The sequence below is a fragment of the Ctenocephalides felis genome, unplaced genomic scaffold, assembly GCF_003426905.1.
Source record: "Ctenocephalides felis isolate EL2017-DRISC unplaced genomic scaffold, ASM342690v1 CF-g0.4_SCAFFOLD_01886, whole genome shotgun sequence".
Classification (NCBI taxonomy): domain Eukaryota; kingdom Metazoa; phylum Arthropoda; class Insecta; order Siphonaptera; family Pulicidae; genus Ctenocephalides; species Ctenocephalides felis.
In genome coordinates this window covers 70,903,611-70,922,515 of record NW_020538040.1, presented here as the reverse complement: position 1 = coordinate 70,922,515, position 18,905 = coordinate 70,903,611, and the positions used below count along the sequence as shown (strand labels likewise).

General features: G+C 29.8%; 2 non-coding genes across 2 annotated transcripts; both read right to left on the bottom strand.

The window, feature by feature from the left end:
• Nucleotides 1–3,792: 3,792 nt before the first annotated feature.
• Trnar-ccu lies at nucleotides 3,793–3,865 on the bottom strand. The gene has a single exon. It is a non-coding gene; the product is annotated as a tRNA-Arg (tRNA).
• Nucleotides 3,866–5,838: 1,973 nt separating this feature from the next.
• On the bottom strand, nucleotides 5,839–5,911 carry Trnar-ccu. Its single transcript has one exon. It is a non-coding gene; the product is annotated as a tRNA-Arg (tRNA).
• Between the last annotated feature and the right edge of the window lie 12,994 nt (nucleotides 5,912–18,905).

Here is an 18,905-nt window from a genome sequence, read left to right as displayed (position 1 = left end):
ACATAAAAAATTAGAAAAAAGATTTGTAACATGTAGTTTGAAAATTATGAGCTTTTAAGTGCAACCTAAAGCTTTTCTGGAACTGTGATTATTTTTTTGGTTATTTAAGTTAATTTTTATTAAATTGAATTATTTAAGCTTGGGATCCATAATCTTAACTGACATATAATTTTTTTTTAAATTATAATTTATATTATATAAAAAATAATGACAAAATTACTCCAAGTTTTCTAAAATTTAAACTATTTGTTGAACTATGAATTTATTTTTTTAGAATTGATAAACTTTGAAAAGTCCTGCTTCAAAAGTTTCATTAGACTTATACTTGATATATACTTGATAGTTAAAAATTGTGCACAAAATTGTACTATGATCTTATGACTACCATATCAATTAAATATAGTTTTTTGGAGCATTGCTACAATATATATCACTATTAGAAATAATCTCATCAGAAATAGAATGCTCAACCACTGAGTTGCCTTCTAGGAACACTAGGCTAAGAAACGTCATCATCATCACAATCAGAGATGAAATACAAAATTCTAATTTCTGTTTGAGTTAAAAGAAAATAATTATAGGAACTAAAATGTTTATAGAAACTAAAATTTATTATTTCCGGATTATTCTATTATATACAAACAGCTACATATGTCATGAACAAATATGACATCATTTTCCTGTTACTAATAATTTGATGTACACCGGAACCCCAAATAAGAAGTAATGGACAAATTTGGTGTAGATAAATATGGAAACATTTTAAACTATCTGCGCTCGCACAATTCAATGACATTATTTTTGTCATAAATCATTTTTTTGTTAGACAGACAACTAACAATAAATATTATTAATGCCTAAAATTACTTTCGTTGAAGGTCGTGTGATATATATATATATATATATATATATATATATACAATATATTATATACAATACATATATATAATATGTGTGTATACTTGGCGTATAAATTTAAACTAGCTGTAAGTGGCATCGTGCCTTAAGGCAAATTGCTGGAACTTCCCGTACCGTAACGAAATGTTCGAGGAATACTGAATGTTTTCAAATAGATTATTATAAATATTGTAACATTGTCTAATATTTATAAGAATTATATAAACTGAATTGCAAAGTTGAAATTATTTGTAGAGTATATTAGAACTATAGTCAGAAAAAAAAATAATATCTGGATTATTTTCGATACACAAAAAATTTAAAAAAAAAAAAAAAAGTTAGAACAAAAATTTTTTTTTCAAAATTAATTATTTTGTTAAGACAAGCAGAAAGTTCTTTGAATCATTTAAATCGGACGCTTAGTTCTCTCAAATACTGCCATTTTTTACATATTTAGCTCTGTATCATCGAAATGGCTGGACCTGCCTTTGCCAAAAACTAATAAACACTTCTCCCAATCATTACTAATTGAATGTTTTTTAGATCATTCAAATTGGATACTCCGTTCTCTCAAAAAGTCGATTTCTATTTTCTGCACTCTTCGCTCCGTATCTCCGAAACGGCTGGACCTGCCTTTGCCAAAAACTAATCAGCTTTTTTTCCTATAAATAGGAATCGAATGTTTTTTGAACCATTCAAATCGGTTGATCCGTGCGCCCGAAAACGTGACTGGAAGTTTGTATCCATACATACATACACACACACACACACACACATCCATTTTTTCTGAGGTATGCCAAAATGTTCAGAAACCTTCAAAACGTCGAGAAATGTAAAAATTTTCAATTCCGATTTTCGGCCCATTACAATAACTTACCCTATAGTGCAGTAAACGGAGCGTTTTAGGTCTGAATTTTTTTACTGTGCTCCGAATTGAATGAAATTTTGGAATTAGGTTCATCTTACCCTTAATTTCAAAAGTGAAAACAATTCGGGTTGCGCCATCACCCCCCGGGGGGGATGACGCCCCTTCTCAATTGCGTAATTACATTTTTTCAAAATAACGTCGGAAATCGATAGAAGAACTAATTATAAGAATAAAATGTCTTTTATAGTTTTTCAAAAAAACTAATACTTTTCAAGTTACAGACCACTAAAGATTCATATATTTTTGGCGCTTTTCTTCGTTTTTTTGCAAATATCTCCTAAAATATACATTTTAACGAAAATCATGTAATAAACAAAATAATGTCAATAAAAATCTTAATAAATCGGTATTACATAAAGTGTTCTAGGAAAAATATTAAGCAAGATTTGAAATAGCAAAGTCGTTTTTTATGTCGTTCAAGATTTAATTGTTGTATTTAAAGCCATCTAGCGTCGAGGTTTTACATTTTATGCATTTCGGTGAAATTGAGTTTTATAGTGCTCAACATAAGCTTTAAAATGAGTGCTGTTACAAGTTTTTTGCGTGTAAAATGAGTGAGCTATCATGCAAATAAAATGCATGTACGAAGTTTTTTTCTTTTAAATCATATGGTTTAATGAGCGCCATTTCCACCAGAATTAAAGTAATTCATATTCCATCTAGAATTCACTTCATTATAGACATCTTGATGGATTCTAGCAGATTCACTACTTTAGTACAAACTATTTTCAAAAAACTCACGATTTTATAAAAACTTTTTTTTCCAATTTGCGCGGCCGCGCAATCTTTAAACATTCATAACTTTGTCAATTTTTGTGTGAAAGAAAAATAATAAAAAACAATAATAAGCCAAAAAGATCCCTTTGATTTTTATCTATATGCTTTTATGCGTATCTTTTATTCTTTTTGAGATATAATGAAAATAATTTCGATTTTTAAAAAAAATAGAGAAAAAAGTTTTTATAAAATCGTGAGTTTTCTGAAAATAGTTTGTACTAAAGTAGTGAATCTGCTAGAATCCATCAAGATGTCTATAATGAAGTGAATTCTAGATGGAATATGAATTACTTTAATTCTGGTCGAAATGGCGCTCATTAAACCATATGATTTAAAAGAAAAAAACTTCGTACATGCATTTTATTTGCATGATAGCTCACTCATTTTACACGCAAAAAACTTGTAACAGCACTCATTTTAAAGCTTATATTGAGCACTATAAAACTCAATTTCACCGAAATGCATAAAATGTAAAACCTCGACGCTAGATGGCTTTAAATACAACAATTAAATCTTGAACGACATAAAAAACGACTTTGCTATTTCAAATCTTGCTTAATATTTTTCCTAGAACACTTTATGTAATACCGATTTATTAAGATTTTTATTGACATTATTTTGAAGTTATAGTTTTTTTGGAAAACTATAAAAGACATTTTATTCTTATAATTAGTTCTTCTATCGATTTCCGACGTTATTTTGAAAAAATGTAATTACGCAATTGAGAAGGGGCGTCATCCCCCCGGGGGGTGATGGCGCAACCCGAATTGTTTTCACTTTTTAAATTAAGGGTAAGATGAACCTAATTCCAAAATTTCATTCAATTCGGAGCACAGTAAAAAAATTCAGAGGTTATACCCTTTTTTCCTCTCCGTTTACTGCACTACTACGGGAAGTTAATAACGTTTGGAAACATGTTTTATATCTTCATTTTATTTATTTATTTGAACAGCGATTGAAACGCAAGGATCATGTAAACTGTCGTGCTAATTTGATTCAAATTCGTCGCTTTTAGAAGGCCAACGGTTGACTTGTCTGTAATCCATGTACTATTACAATTTTTCACGGGTGTACTAGTGTAATTTTTCACGGGGCTCACGTGTATCTGCGCTTTACAACTGATACGCAGCAAGTCTGTATCTAGTCATTTTTGGATAAAAAATGCATGATACTACATTTATTACGATTTTTACCCCCGGCGGGACTCGAACCCGCAATCCTCGGCTTAGGAGGCCGATGCCTTATCCATTAGGCCACAGGGGCTGATGACAGATGGCGCTTTACAACTGCATCTCAGCAAGTCTGTACCTAGTCATCTTTGGATAAAAAAGTATCATATTGCTTTTATTTTGATTTATAAAATAGTTGTACCCCGGCGGGACTCGAACCCGCAATTCCCTGCTTAGGAGGCCGATGCCTTATGCAATACTTCATAGCGGCTTACGATTATTCTTGGTTTACAACTGCTATGCAGCAAGTTGTACCTAGTCATTTTTAGATAAAAAAGAGTATCATATTGCCTTTATTTTAATGTGTGAAAGAATCGTACCCCCCAGGCGTTAAACCCGCAATCCCCCCCTTAAAATGCCTTAACCATTAGGTCACAGGGACTGATGCATTTTTGCACTTTACAACTGATACCCAGCAAATCTGTACCTAGCCATTTTTAGATAAAAAAGCATAAAATCGCCATTATTTTGATCTGCTAGAGAATGGTACCCATGACGGGACTTGAACCCGCAGTCCCCGGCTTAGGAATACGCTGCCTTATCCATTAGCCCACAGGCGCTGGTGTTAGCTGTTGCTTTACATCTGCATCCCAGCAAGTCTGTACCTAGTCATTTTTGGATAAAAAAGCATCATATTGCTTTTATTTTAATTTGTGAAAAAGCTGTAGCCCCGCGGGATTCAAACCCGCAATCCCCGGCTTAGGAAACCAATCAATCATCACAAGTGCTGATGATTGATTACACTTTACAACTGCAACTCAGCGAGCTTGTACCTAGTCATATTTGGATAAAAAAGCATCATATTGCTTTTATTTTGATTTGTAAAATAATTGCCGATGCCTTATCTTTAATGCAGCAAGTTATACCTAGTAATGTTTAGACAAAAAGGATAAAATTGCCTTTATTTTGATGTGTGAAAGAATCGTACCCCTGCCGGGATTCGAACCCGCAATCCCCGGCTTAGGAGTCGATGCATTATCCATTAGGCCACAGGGGCTGACATCTATCTGCGCATGCAAGCCTGTATCTAGTCATTTTTGAGTAAAAATGCATGATACTACATTTATTATGATTCGTACCCCCGGCGGGACTCGAACACACAACAGCAGGATTAGGAGGCCGATGCCTTATCCATTAGGCCACAAGGTCTTATTACTAGTGATGCTTTACAACTGCAACTCAGCAAGCCAGTACCTAGTCATATTTGGATAAAAAAAAACCATCACATTACTTTTATTTTGATTGTGAAAGAATTCCCCGGCTTAAGAGGCCGATGCCTTGTCCATTAGATCACAGGAGCTGATGGCTATTTGCGCTTCACAAATGCAACTCATCAAGCTTGTACCTAGTCATATTTGGATAAAAAAGCATGATATTGCTTTTATTTCGGTTTGTGAAAGAATTATACCCCCGGCGGTACTCGAACCCACAACCCCCGGCTTAGGAGGCCGATGCCTTCTTGCGATTTACAACCACAACTCAGCGAGTTTGTACCTAGTCAAATTTGGATAAAAAAGCATCAAACTGCCTTTATTTTGACTTGTGAAAAAATTGTACCTTACCCCTTAGGCCATATTTTGACTCGCGCAAGAGTCCCCGGCTTACGAGGTCGACGCCTTACCCACGGTAAGACACACAGGGGTAATAGGACACAGGGGCTTAGTCTTCTTTGGATAAAAAGGCATCATATTGCTTTTATTTTCATTTGTGAAAAAAGTACCACTGGCGGGACTCTAACCCACAATATCCCGCTTAGGAGTCCGATGCCTTATCCATTACGCCACGGGAGCTGACGACTGTTTATGATTTACAACTACTATGCAGCAAGTTGTACTTAGCTATTTTTAGATAAAGAAGCATCTAATCCCCGTTATTTTGATTTGGGAAAGAATTCATTGGGCCACAGAGGCTGATGATAAACGGCGCTTTACAACTGCATCGCAGCAAGTCTGTCATCTTTGGTAGAAAAAAGCATCATTTAGCTTTTATTTTGTTTGTGAAAAATTGTACCCCCGGCGGGACTCGAACCCGCAATCCCCGGCTTAGGAGGCCGATGCCTCATCCATTAGGCCACAGGGGCTGACCATTGTTCACGGTTTACAATCGCTATGAAGCAAGCTTGTACCTAGTCATTTTTAGATAAAAAAAGCATCATACTGCCTATATTTTGACTTGTACGTTATGCCTTAAGCCATATTTTGACGTGTGCAAAAATTTTACTCCTGGAGGATCTAGAACCGGCAGTCCCCGGCTTAGGAGTTCGCTGCACCCCAGCAAGTCTGTACGTATTCATCTTTCGATAAGTCTACTTTCATTTGTGAGAGAATTGTACCACTAGCGGGACTCGAAGCCGCAGTCCTCGTCTTAGGTGGCCGATGCCTTATCCATTAGGCCACAGGGGCTGACATCTGTTTACGCTTTAGGTTACGTCTAGCCATCAGTTAACAATTCACGACTGCATTTCAAATCTCAGGATTAATAACCACGATAACGGCGGAACTAGAAAGGCATCAAAATTTTCATCATAAAATGCAGCCGATTTTATTATTTAAACCATTTTATTGTTAAGTTATTGCAATTTAGTTTATTTATTAGGTTTGATAATAATATGCGATAATATTAAGAATCTTTATATACGTTTTAGTTTAACAAATAATCAATTTTGTACTTTATAATTTCGGAGTTGTTTTCAGATAACGACCATTTACTTAATTCTTTTATTAAAAATAATCTGCCTCTGTTAAAATATGTAACTATAGCTTTTGTTCAATATGATATAAAGTTTGATGTAATCTTAAATTTCCGTATGTGTAGTCCAATAAATGTCACAGTCAACTCCTTCGTGAATCAAAAATTCAACTCATATAAAACGCATATAAAAATTGTTATTCATAAGCTTCCATATATTTTTATTCCGGTGTCTGCCAAATAAAATGTTGCGATCAAAATATAGTCTGGGATTGCTTTTTCTTTCCTATTATATTTTTTCTACGCAACGGTCCGATGTTTGCGTACTTGAGTCGCGTAACAGACATGCGATACACCTATCCAGTCTGCATAAGCACACCGTTGGCGGCGCACCTCTGTCTTAACTCTGTAAAAATTAACGACGCGATCGATCGAACTCCAACCACGTGCTCGCAGTTAAAAGATTTTCCTTTCATATTTCGGACTGGTGTTGCATATTTTTTATTGAATTCAGGATAATTCATTATTTATTCAAACATTGTTAGTTTTACGATGACAATCTATAGTAAAATTGTTCAGATCATATTGATCGGCCATTAATTCGGCTTGTTAAAAAAGTGCAAAGATGAAGCGAGTGGTAATAAGAAAATAATGTTAGCCCTTGTGACTCTGAACATTTAAATTGGTTTTTTACTCAAGATATATATTCGAGTGTGGTGAAAAGTTAATGAAAAAGTTTTCTTGGAATTTGTATTAAAAGTTATACTTGAGGTTGGTAAAAAACTATTTTATTTTATTGTTTTATTAGTATCTGCAATATTCTTTAGATCTAATGCGATAAATAATTTTCTTATTATTTAATATTATAAATTTGTTTCTTAATTTTTATTGTAAGAATTAATCAAATGCAAGTCGATCTTGTTCACTGAAGTTCTCGTATACTTATTTATCAACCTCTCTTCTAACAGAAGATATTGATAATTATATGAGAATTCTTTAATAAAAGTTAGCAATTTAAATTGCTTATTTAAAATAAAAAAACATGGTTTTCAATGCAAAGTTTGAATTTAGAAATATTTTTTCTTAAGTCAAAGTATCGTATTATGCAAAAGATAAATAATTGGTACAGATACATCTAATAGACAAAGAGACAAATAAAGGATAGCGGAATAGTTTGTATAGATATTAAAGGTATGTGTTTTGAATGTGTAAAATGAACTGGTATTCACATGGAGATGAAATTGCAAAATAATGAATTATAAGGGATGTATTTTTATAAAAGTCAAAGTAATTCATATTCAATAAATTAATATTAATCAATTAATTCAAATTCGAAGATTTCAAAAAATATTCGACAGTTATTCATTGGAAATCGTGCTGGTAATATTGGTAAAGATCGAATGGGCCATTTCTTCGTAATTAATTGTTGAAACATCCTTTAATATTATAAGCCTACGAAAAGTGGCCCAACTACAAAAACTCACTAGTTTGAAACAATTGACTGCGCCTCCAGAACATTTAATTTTTTGCATATTGTCTAACTTTTATCGCGGTTTTGTTGTTGTATAATACTTATAATTAATCTAATATAATTATATTTGTAATTGGTAAAGGATACTCATTTTTTTGGTCACATTAAAAATTATTTTGGTCATCGTCCTCCGCTTAAAAACACCCGTCTGGGGCAGCGGTTTTACGCTTAATAGTATGTTGCAAGGGCCTGCAATTTTTTTAAAAAAATAATGCCATAATAAACCCAATAATAATTATATTCAAAATTTAATTATTGACTAAAAATTAACAAGAATTCAAAATATGCCAGTTGCATTAAGTAAATTAAAGAGAGCATTCACTTATTTAGAGAATGGGGGAATATAATATTTAATTGTTCATGTTATTCAAGATATTTTATAGAATATGCTATGCGAAGCTATATATGAGTGGATCCGTTCACAATAGAAATAAATGTTGATTTTAATTGTTTTTTAATAGTGTAGAATTATTATGATTCTAAATGATCCTGGAACATCCTTATAATTAATGAGCAAGCAGTATAAATTTTTGTTATCAAAAGCTTTCATATATCCTTAATACCTATTTTTTTCTCATTAGCTAATGTGAGGTAGTGATAAATTATTTAAGACTGTTCATTTCTCTATTTGTATTTACTTGCTCTATAAAAATTAATTACAAATTTTTAATAAATATGATGACAGTGATCTTTTTGCAAGACATGATTCTAAATGATCCTGGAACATCCTTATAATTAATGAGCAAGCAGTATAAATTTTTGTTATCAAAAGCTTTCATATATCCTTAATACCTATTTTTTTCTCATTAGCTAATGTGAGGTAGTGATAAATTATTTAAGACTGTTCATTTCTCTATTTGTATTTACTTGCTCTATAAAAATTAATTACAAATTTTTAATAAATATGATGACAGTGATCTTTTTGCAAGACATGTTCTAAAGTTCTAAAATCGCTGAACTGCGAGGTTGACAAATTTATTAAAATATGCAATAATTTTCTATAATATAAGGAATCATAAAACTAAGAAAGACTTCAAAATATTTTTTGTAGTTTATTCACTTACTAGTAGCTTACTTCTGTAGTTGTTTTGTTTCTTTTCCAATTCAATATATAACAGAAAGCGTAAAATAAAACAGAAAGTTGTATAATAAGCTCATGCAGAAGGTATTTGCACTCCTATATAATCATAGATAATAACATAATTACAGTGCACCAGTAAATATAAATAAATTAATCATCAATACGTATATGTTTGCAAGATGCGTTAAACAAATTAATCAAATTTTATTTTATACCTTTCTGTATTGCTCTCATGTAGAGGTTTTTACACTTACATCCAGATTAAGACAAATATTAATTAGTGCATGGCATCGTGTCTTAAGGCAAACTGCTAGAACTTTGCGCACCAAGAATTAAATTTTTTAAAAAAGTTTTAAATTTTTTTGAAAACTTAGAAATAGTTTTTTAGAATTTTAATTTTTTTGAAAAAAAAAAAAGATTTTTTTACACGCTCACATACATCCATTTTTTCTAAGGTATGCCAAAATGTTCAGAAACGTAAGGATATATAAAAGTTTTTGGAATGCGAAAAGTTATAACCAGTCATTACACACCATGTTTTATATTGCTTGATAATAGATATTTTATTTTGACATATACAAAACTAATTGCTTAATAATAATTAATTATTAAACTTAGTCAATACTACTATTACTTAGTCAATATCTGTATCAATACATAACCGCGTTTCAAAATTAATTTAATTTATGATACATAATATTATAAATGTAAAAAATTGTTTCTATTCACCGAATTATGGTAAATGGGTGATATATTTATAAGGTAAATTGTTCTTTCAATTAAAAATAATATGAATAATCTATTTTAATTTCAAAATTATTAATGATGTCAGTTGTTCTTGATAGATGTTTAGGAAGACCTAATTTGGAATTTTAATACATTGTACGGAAAATCATTAGACGATAAAATCTTTTTTTTTTCTGAAACTATCATTCGTATAGTCAGAGCAACACATTACGAAACAAGGACGTACTTGAATAACGAATGTGAATTAGCTCAATAATTTGTTCAAATTTCTTAGTTTACTTACAAGTAGGTGTTAATTTTTTCATTTGTATTTTTTATATGCACCATGAAAAACTTTTATTTGAAGGATTGTATGCGAAATGTTTCTCAACACATATATGGTGTTACATATTATGTTGTTTAAATAATTAAGTATTGCGTATTTCGTAACTTAAACGGCTCTTATAGTTTGTTTCTTAATTTTTTAATATACGCATTAAGTATATAAACAGGAAATCTACTCTGGCTACTGAATAATTGCGTTATTATAATAAAATAATAGTAGAAATGAATAGTATGAATTAAAAAAAAATAGAATTAATAGTAACAACAACATTAATTGCATAAACAAATGTTAATTAAAAGATTGCTTTTTAATACTATGCTTAATTTTATTATGCTTGAAAAAAAAAATGCCCAATGTGTTGTTTTATAGATTTAAAATATTGAAAGAAAATCAATATTACACTTTTTACTTGCAAAAGCAATATATCTAATTATTGTTCCATAAGTAATGATTGAATATATATATATATATATGAATAAAATAAAAATAGAATTAATAGTAACAACAACATTTAATTGCATAAACAAATGTTAATTAAAGATTGCTTTTTAATACTATGCTTAATTTTATTATGCTTGAAAAAAAAAATGCACAATGTGTTGTTTTATAGATTTAAAATATTGAAAGAAAATCAATATTACACTTTTTACTTGCAAAAGCAATATATCTAATTATTGTTCCATAAGTAATGATTGAATATATATATATATATATATATATATATATATATATATATAGCACGGTAGTTACGTTCCAAAAAAGTAGTGTGTTATGCGAATCCGTGTTATACAGGTTAAAAAACTAGTCAAACAGAGGAGCAACTTTCCAAGAATTCAAAAAAGCATGCTACATATCACGATTCTATAATAAATATTGTTATATTTATTAATGGTTTTAAGAAGTAATATACATTACATCAATTATAGGATTTTTTTGTCATAATTAAATGGTAAGTGCTATCCAACACGATCCTTTTTTGCAAGATATCCTCATCCTCTGAGCAGCTTTGTGTACTACCTCCAGATCCGTGCATTAATTTTTTCAAAAACTAGTGGGGTGCATGGCATCGTGTCTTAAGGCAAATTGCTAGAACTTTCCGTAGCAAATTTTTTTTTTTTTTTCAAAACAACATTTTCGAAAAAAAAATTACTCTGAAAAAATTAGATTTTTGAGAAACTATGAATTTTTAACAAAAATTTACTTTTTTTGAAAAAAAAAACTTTTTGGAGAAAAACTTATTTTGAAATATTTTGGAATCTGAAATTTTTTTCAAAGCAATCGTACTGCTTTAACTGCACGGAGGCGAAATATCAAAACGCGTAAGCGCCGCGTCGCCGCCTAACGGATAAACATTGGTACGGAACCCATAGGAATGTAAACAAAATTTATACTTATTGTTAAAATCTCTATAAAATATCTTTTTTCTACAAATTGCATATAAAATTTACACTAAATAAACAGACACATGAGTAATATGATTGAACTTTTATTAGGGGAGAATAGGTACGGTTGTGCCAGGGTACAGGGTAGTGACAGTCGTTATAACAGTTGAACTATAATGATTTTAAGAAAGTGTCCAAGAAGAGAAAGATGTAGTATGTTTGTTTGAAGAAGTTCTCATTATTGCTTTCAGCGCCCTACATTAACATGATATGTAGACCGCATTGCTTTTAAAGAGTCAAATGTATCTTACATTTCATTCGATTTCTTTTAATAATAAATGTTACTTGTATCGATAGATTTCTTAGATTGTTATTTTGCTGTAAGTTGAACATTAGTATCTAGTTAATTACCAGCAATTAGTTTTGCGTAGGTAATTTAGTTCGATTATTTATCTTCAAAATTGTTGATTACGGTTGTGACAATTTTTTTTGGATACGGTTGTGGTATGTTTTTTTTTGTTTTTTGGTTAAAAGGTTAACATGTGAAAAAAAATTAACTGAACTAAGACAAAATATGAAAGAGAAAGTGAAAGGAAAAATCAACACAAGAAAAGAAAGATTCTGCCTGGTTTGTGGAAGCTCATATTCTAAAGTAAGGTTGACGTAAAATACCTCAAATTCCAAGTAACATGCGGTTTCTGGTTCCACGTAAAATGCGTGGGTGATGGTTACTATAATATTTGTCACCATTTAAATGATGATTCTGATTAGATCCCGGTATATTGATACATATTGTAATTTTTTGACCCATCAGTAAAATGGTAATTATTAGTTAACATTTTTGACAGATTATTTATAATAACACAAGTCGTGATGGTGACTCATTAACTATAAGAAGAAAAGTGATGGCATAGTTCAGTTTATTTCTTGCTTCGTTTAAAAAAAGTTTGTTATATGATAATACAGCGTATTTAAGGACAATATTTCAGTATTTTACGTAAACAAATATTCAAATTATAAAAGTAAATTAACAAAATTATTGATGATAATAAAAATTCAGTTTCGTAAACAATTTGGGGAATTATCAATGCACTTTGAATTAATTGTTTTGTTCATTAATAGCCCGAACATATGATTATTTTTGACTTAATTTTAAAAATTATATTTAATATTTAGTAATCCCAATATTATGAAGTTTTTAAATAATTTCTATATTGTTCGCCGACATCAAATTTTAATTCACCAAATTTGTGATTTTATCAGTACATACTTCTTTGTAGAATGAGAAGTTTCAGTAATTTGTTTCAAGGTCTAAAGCCATATACCATGGTTTTATATTTTCTGATAATTTCGATGTTAATTTTCGTGGTTAAGTATAAATAGACAGTTCATATCAACTTGTATAACATTTTTTGATTATTATATCATATATAATGTAATATAATCATTATTAATTATTATATTATTGTATAGTATATTTTTCTGGTTAAATCATTCAATTTAAGTGATAATTAGTGGTGTATCGTGCCTTAAGGCAAATTGCTGGAACTTCCTGTACCATAACCATAAATAAATAAATAACGAAATGTTCGGGGAATAATAAATATTTCCAAATAGATAATTATAAATATTGTAACATTGTCTAATATTTATAAGAATTATATAAATTGAATTGCAAAGTCAAAGTTATTTATTTGAAGTATATAAGTGAACTTTAGAACTTTAGCCAGAATTCAAATTAAAATCTGAATTATTTTCGATACAAAAAATATTTTTTTCGGAAAAAAATGAGAAAAAAATTGTTTTTATCCAAAAGCAATTGTTTTGTCAATACAAGCAGAAAGTTTTTTGAATAATTCAAATCGGATGCTTAGAACAAAACTGCCATTTTTTGTACATTTAGCTCTGTATCTTCGAAATGGCTTGACCCATAGATAAACAAGTATAAACTAATGACCACTTTTCCCAATCATTACAAAGTAATACTCCATTCTCGCAAAAACTCAATTTCTATTTTTTGCGCTCTTTGCTCCATATCTCCGTAACGGCTAGACCTGCCTTTGTCAAAAACTAATAAACACATCTCCCTATCAACAGGAATCGAATGTTTTTTCAACGAAAACGTGAACGAAAAAATGCGGACACACAAAACACACACATCCATTTTTTCTGAGGTATGCCAAAATGTTCAGAAACCTCTGAAACGTGAAGATATTACTTTATAATAATATATATATATAATATTTATATATATATATATATATATATATATATATATATATATTCGCACTTTACTATCGTCTAATAACAATAAGTATATTCTCTATTTCAATCAATTGATAGTGCATTTCATGATTTAAAGCATTAAAAAGCCGAAACTAATAAAGCATTATATACATTAAGCAAGACGTATTTTCGAACTCGTAACCTTGTAAATGTTTTTACTCATCGTGTATTATAAAAATTTTTACGTGCAGACAGCTCTTAATTTCTACTCGTATATAATCAGATGTAATGACCAGTATCGGAAACTATGTAACCGAATCAAGTCCAAGGCGAAGAGCAGCTATTCCATAACTCAGCAAAAAGCAACAATCATCGGTCGTCTGTCGTAAAAATGCACAAGTACAATAATATGCCAATTGCTTATTATAATACAACATGTTACTTTCTTTCAAAACCGTGAACCTGAAGAAATATCGCGAACCAAGGCTGCCTTCGCAACCGCTAATCGTAAGAGTTACGTAGTTACGCTATCAGAATCCTTGCTTTTCCCTCTGCTCCACCAGCCTACTATTTACCTTACTGAGCACTTTGTTCTTATTTCGTTGACTGCATTTAAAATACCTTTTCGTGATAGCTGTATTGCAAATTGCACGTTACACAATTCTTTGCTATAAACAGAAACTAATTTATTCAAGTGTGGGTATTACAGTTACACAACGATATTAAAGTTACACATAACCTAACCGCTTTGCAACCAGGAACACTTTTGGTTAACAAATAGAATGAACAGAAATACATTAGGAAAAAATATAACGGGAATGTTTTATTTAAGAAATATCATTAGATATGTTTTGAAATCACGGATTTAATTGAAAAATATTGAGAAATGCTTACTTGCTCAACACATCGACCAATGAAGTAATATCCGCATGCCGTTGCTGATCACTTTGTAAAAGAGAATTAAAATAATTAAAACATCATATATATATATATATATATATATATATATATTTATATTATATATATATATGTATATATATATTATATTTATATTATATATATATATATGTATATATATATATATATATATATTATGAATTTTTGTAGAAATTTTGATATACTTCTCTCAGAATTGTTTACTCATAAAAGTTTTACTTATATTTACCATATTTGACATTCTTAAAATTCTACTTTCTCATTAATTACCTACTTCTGTGGTTTGTGTTATATAATTGTGTTTTTGCTCTTTAGCAATTATCTTTTAATACATATATAAATATTTAACTAGAGGTGCATGGCATTGTGCCTTAAGGTAAATTGTTACTACTTTCCGTACCGAAAAATATTTTTTTTGAAAAAAGCTTTAAAATTTTTAGAAAACTTTGAAAAAATTTTATTTTTGAAAATTTTAAATTTAAAAAAAAATCTTTTTTTAAAAAAATTTAATTTTTCATATATTATTTTTTTTTGTTGCAAATTTTGAACTTTTTTCAAAGCAACCGCGCTGCATATCTGTTTTAAAAGCAAAATATCAAGGCGCGTAAGCGCCGCGTCGATGTCTAACGGTTTAACATTGGTACGGAACCCAGAGAAATATAAACAAAATTTGTACTTATTATTAAAATCTCTATAAAGTATCTGATAATTTGATGTGCATATGTCTAATGATCATTTTTGACCGACAAATGGAATTTTATTTTACTTTTTTATTTGGATCTCCGAAACCGCTGGATTTGCCTTTAAGAAAATTACCAGTTCTTTAATTCGTTAATATAAATAAATTTGTTTTTCGTCACATTCAATTAGAACGCTTCGTTCTCTGAAAAACTGTATTGTTTTTTTAGCACTTTTTGTTCCGTACCTTCAAAACACATATAAACACACACACATACATCCATTTCGTTTAAGGTATGCATAAATGTTCAGAAACTTCTGAAACATGAATTTATAAAATATACAAATTTTCATTTTCGATTTTTTCACCAAGACAATAACTTGCCCTACGGGAAGTTAAAAATATTTAGTATAAATGTATATTACTTGTAAATAAGTAATTTAAAAGTCTATTGGCAATTGGCAAAATCAGTTATCATATTGTCATTATATTAGTATGTTTTATTATAAAATTTTATTTCAACATTTTAAATTTTTAGTGAACAAATTAAAAATTTTATTATTAAGTGAGACATTAGCCGGAAAATGATCTGATACTCTTACTGTGCTTCAATATTTTGTGATCCTCATTTTAAATTAAATACTGCAAATAAAACTATCATTAATGGCATGTGATAATTAAACTCATCTCTTGGTCTGCTTAAATGCAAATATCAAATGAAATAAAATTTATTAATGACTTGTTTTATCTAAACATAATACTCCATTTACATTTTAAATTTAGTATTTGCATTTAATAATAAGTTTGATTACACATACCATTGAGAAAAGCAACGAGCTGTTTCAGCTCCCAAAAATGTCTCGTTAAAATTTCATTAACGACAATTAACGTTCATTGCAAAACGTGTTTGTGGTGAAGTAATTGCGCTTAAATAAGCATTATTTAACATAATTAAATCATAATTATTAGATGGCTAATTGAAAAATAATGTGTTTTTCGATCGTTTTCAAACCTTTCTTTAGTTTAGGTAAGTAAGCCTGTCATAAATTAGTCATATTAGAACAATAGCACATCTACAAATATGATCGCACGCATGTATATGAATATATATGATGCATATATATATATATATATATATATATATATATATATATTTAATATATATATATATATGGAGGTGTAGTCCATATTAAATACCAATTGTAGTCATAATAAATTTCATAAAATATTATTTATATTTTGTTTATTTTATATATGATTAATATCCACGACACTATGTGTTGTCATACTGATCATTAATAAATCGTTATTGGTATTTTCTTATTTATAATAGAAAAGAAAGGTTTCAAGAATTATACATTTTTTAGCAAAAACTATTAGGGAGAAACAAAAGCCATGTCCGATCTGACACTTGAATTTCCTTTTGTTTTTCTCCGTGCTGTCACTATATGGGCCAATCTGTACAGTAACATGTGATGCGTGTTGACGAGCCGCGATGCGTGTTGACAACCCGCTATATCACTCCGCCCTAATGAAAAAGATTGTTTCGTATCTCCGACTGGCATTCTTGAACTTCCTTGTAAATTTCTTTTGGTTGAGATTGTGTGATAAATTTTATTTGTTTGTGGCCGTGGCCGTTTTGAATGCCGTGTTGGCTTGTTGAGTTTGTTGATCGCTTACGTGGCCCTTCGCTGGTGAGTTAGCGGTTGAGTGTATGTGGCCCTTCGCTGGTGAGTTAGCGGTTGATTGTATGTGGCTCTTCGCTGGTGAGTTAGCGGTTGAGTGTATGTGGCTCTTCGCTGGTGAGTTAGCGGTTGAGTGTATGTGGCGGTTGCCAAATTGTTTGCTCCCTGTCTGCTGCCATGGTGCTTATTATCGACTTATTTACCATGATAATAAGTGATTTATTGAGCACGTGTTGTTGTTGATCTTGAAGTGTGTGGTCAGAGTCTCAGTTGTATGCTTAGAATGCTCTTCGAATTATGGTAGTTGTGAGCCATTTATAATAATTATTTATATTTTTAAAAATTCTTTTCTTGATTATTCTTGAGACTTCAATTTATTCTGTTACTTCTAAAAATGACTTGATCTTCTTACCTTCTTGCGAAATGTGTGTTACTTGTTCACTCTCGGGGTCACCAAAATATGGAGGTGTGGTCCATATTAAATACCAAAATGATAGACAATGATAAATTTCATAAAATATTATTTATATTTCGTTTATTTTATATATGATTAATATCCACGACACTATGTGTTGTCATACTGATCATTAATAAAACGTTATTGGTATTTTCTTATTTATAATAGAAAAGAAAGGTTTCAAGAATTATACATTTTTTTGACAAAAACTACTCGGGGAGAAACAAAAACCAAATACGATCTGACACTTGAATTTCCTTTTGTTTTTCTCAGTGCTGTCACTATATGGGCCAATCTGTCCAGTAACATGTGATGCGTGTTGACGAGCCGCGATGCGTGTTGACAACCCGCTATATATATATATATATATATATATATATATATATATAATGTGCTTAAATTTATCTAATAGCAAACGTTCAAAAATAATCTCAAATTGCAAATTCCAAACGTATGCAGTTCAAGATTTAGGAAACTTTTAAAAAAAGTATTGTGTAATCGTCATAATGAACTGCAGAAGTTTATTTATATTTAACCTAGAAATTTAATTAACCTTGATACAGTCTTTTCAAGGCAATGCTAAATTCTATTCTAACAATGTTATTTTCGGTATTCTTATTTCACTCGTTTCTATACCAGATTGTCATTATTCTTACTTTTGGTAAAAATTTAGATTTAATGATCCGTCACATTACCAATTGAAAACTAGTTTAATGGAAAAAATTTAGATAAAGAATTTTATAACGTCTATACAGGGCGACCTTCTGGTTTGACCCAGAAGATGAATATTAATTCGTGTATAAGTAAAAAAAACAGTGAGTAAAGCCGTTGTTTATTTGCTTTCGCATAATCTAAATCATATAAATTAATCAAAACACCACGGTCAAGAAATAAAAGTATCACTTAATTTTAATCGGCGATAAATTAATTAACATCTTGGGTCAAATTTTATGATTGTAATAAAATCAAAATTATTTTGATAAGTCGATATTGTATTGTGAATTGAATCAAAATAGAAAGGCGTTTAAAAATGATTTTCCTAAATTGATGATTTATTAATTGAGAAATAAATTTATCGTAGAAGTATGAAATAAAAGCAGTTTTTATAGAAAGAGTACATTTTAATCAATTACATATTTTTCATATTGTTCGATGTGATTTTTCCATATTTCTGTCAATTTCGATTTTTGTTAGCTTATAGAACTTCTGGTTTCTGCAGGTCAGAAATTGAACTAGCAATAAGTTTATTATTTTATATAGATTTGCATTTTAATTGCAGTTATTAAAAATTTGTATTATATCTTCATTTTTTAAATATGTGAAATATGAAAAATATA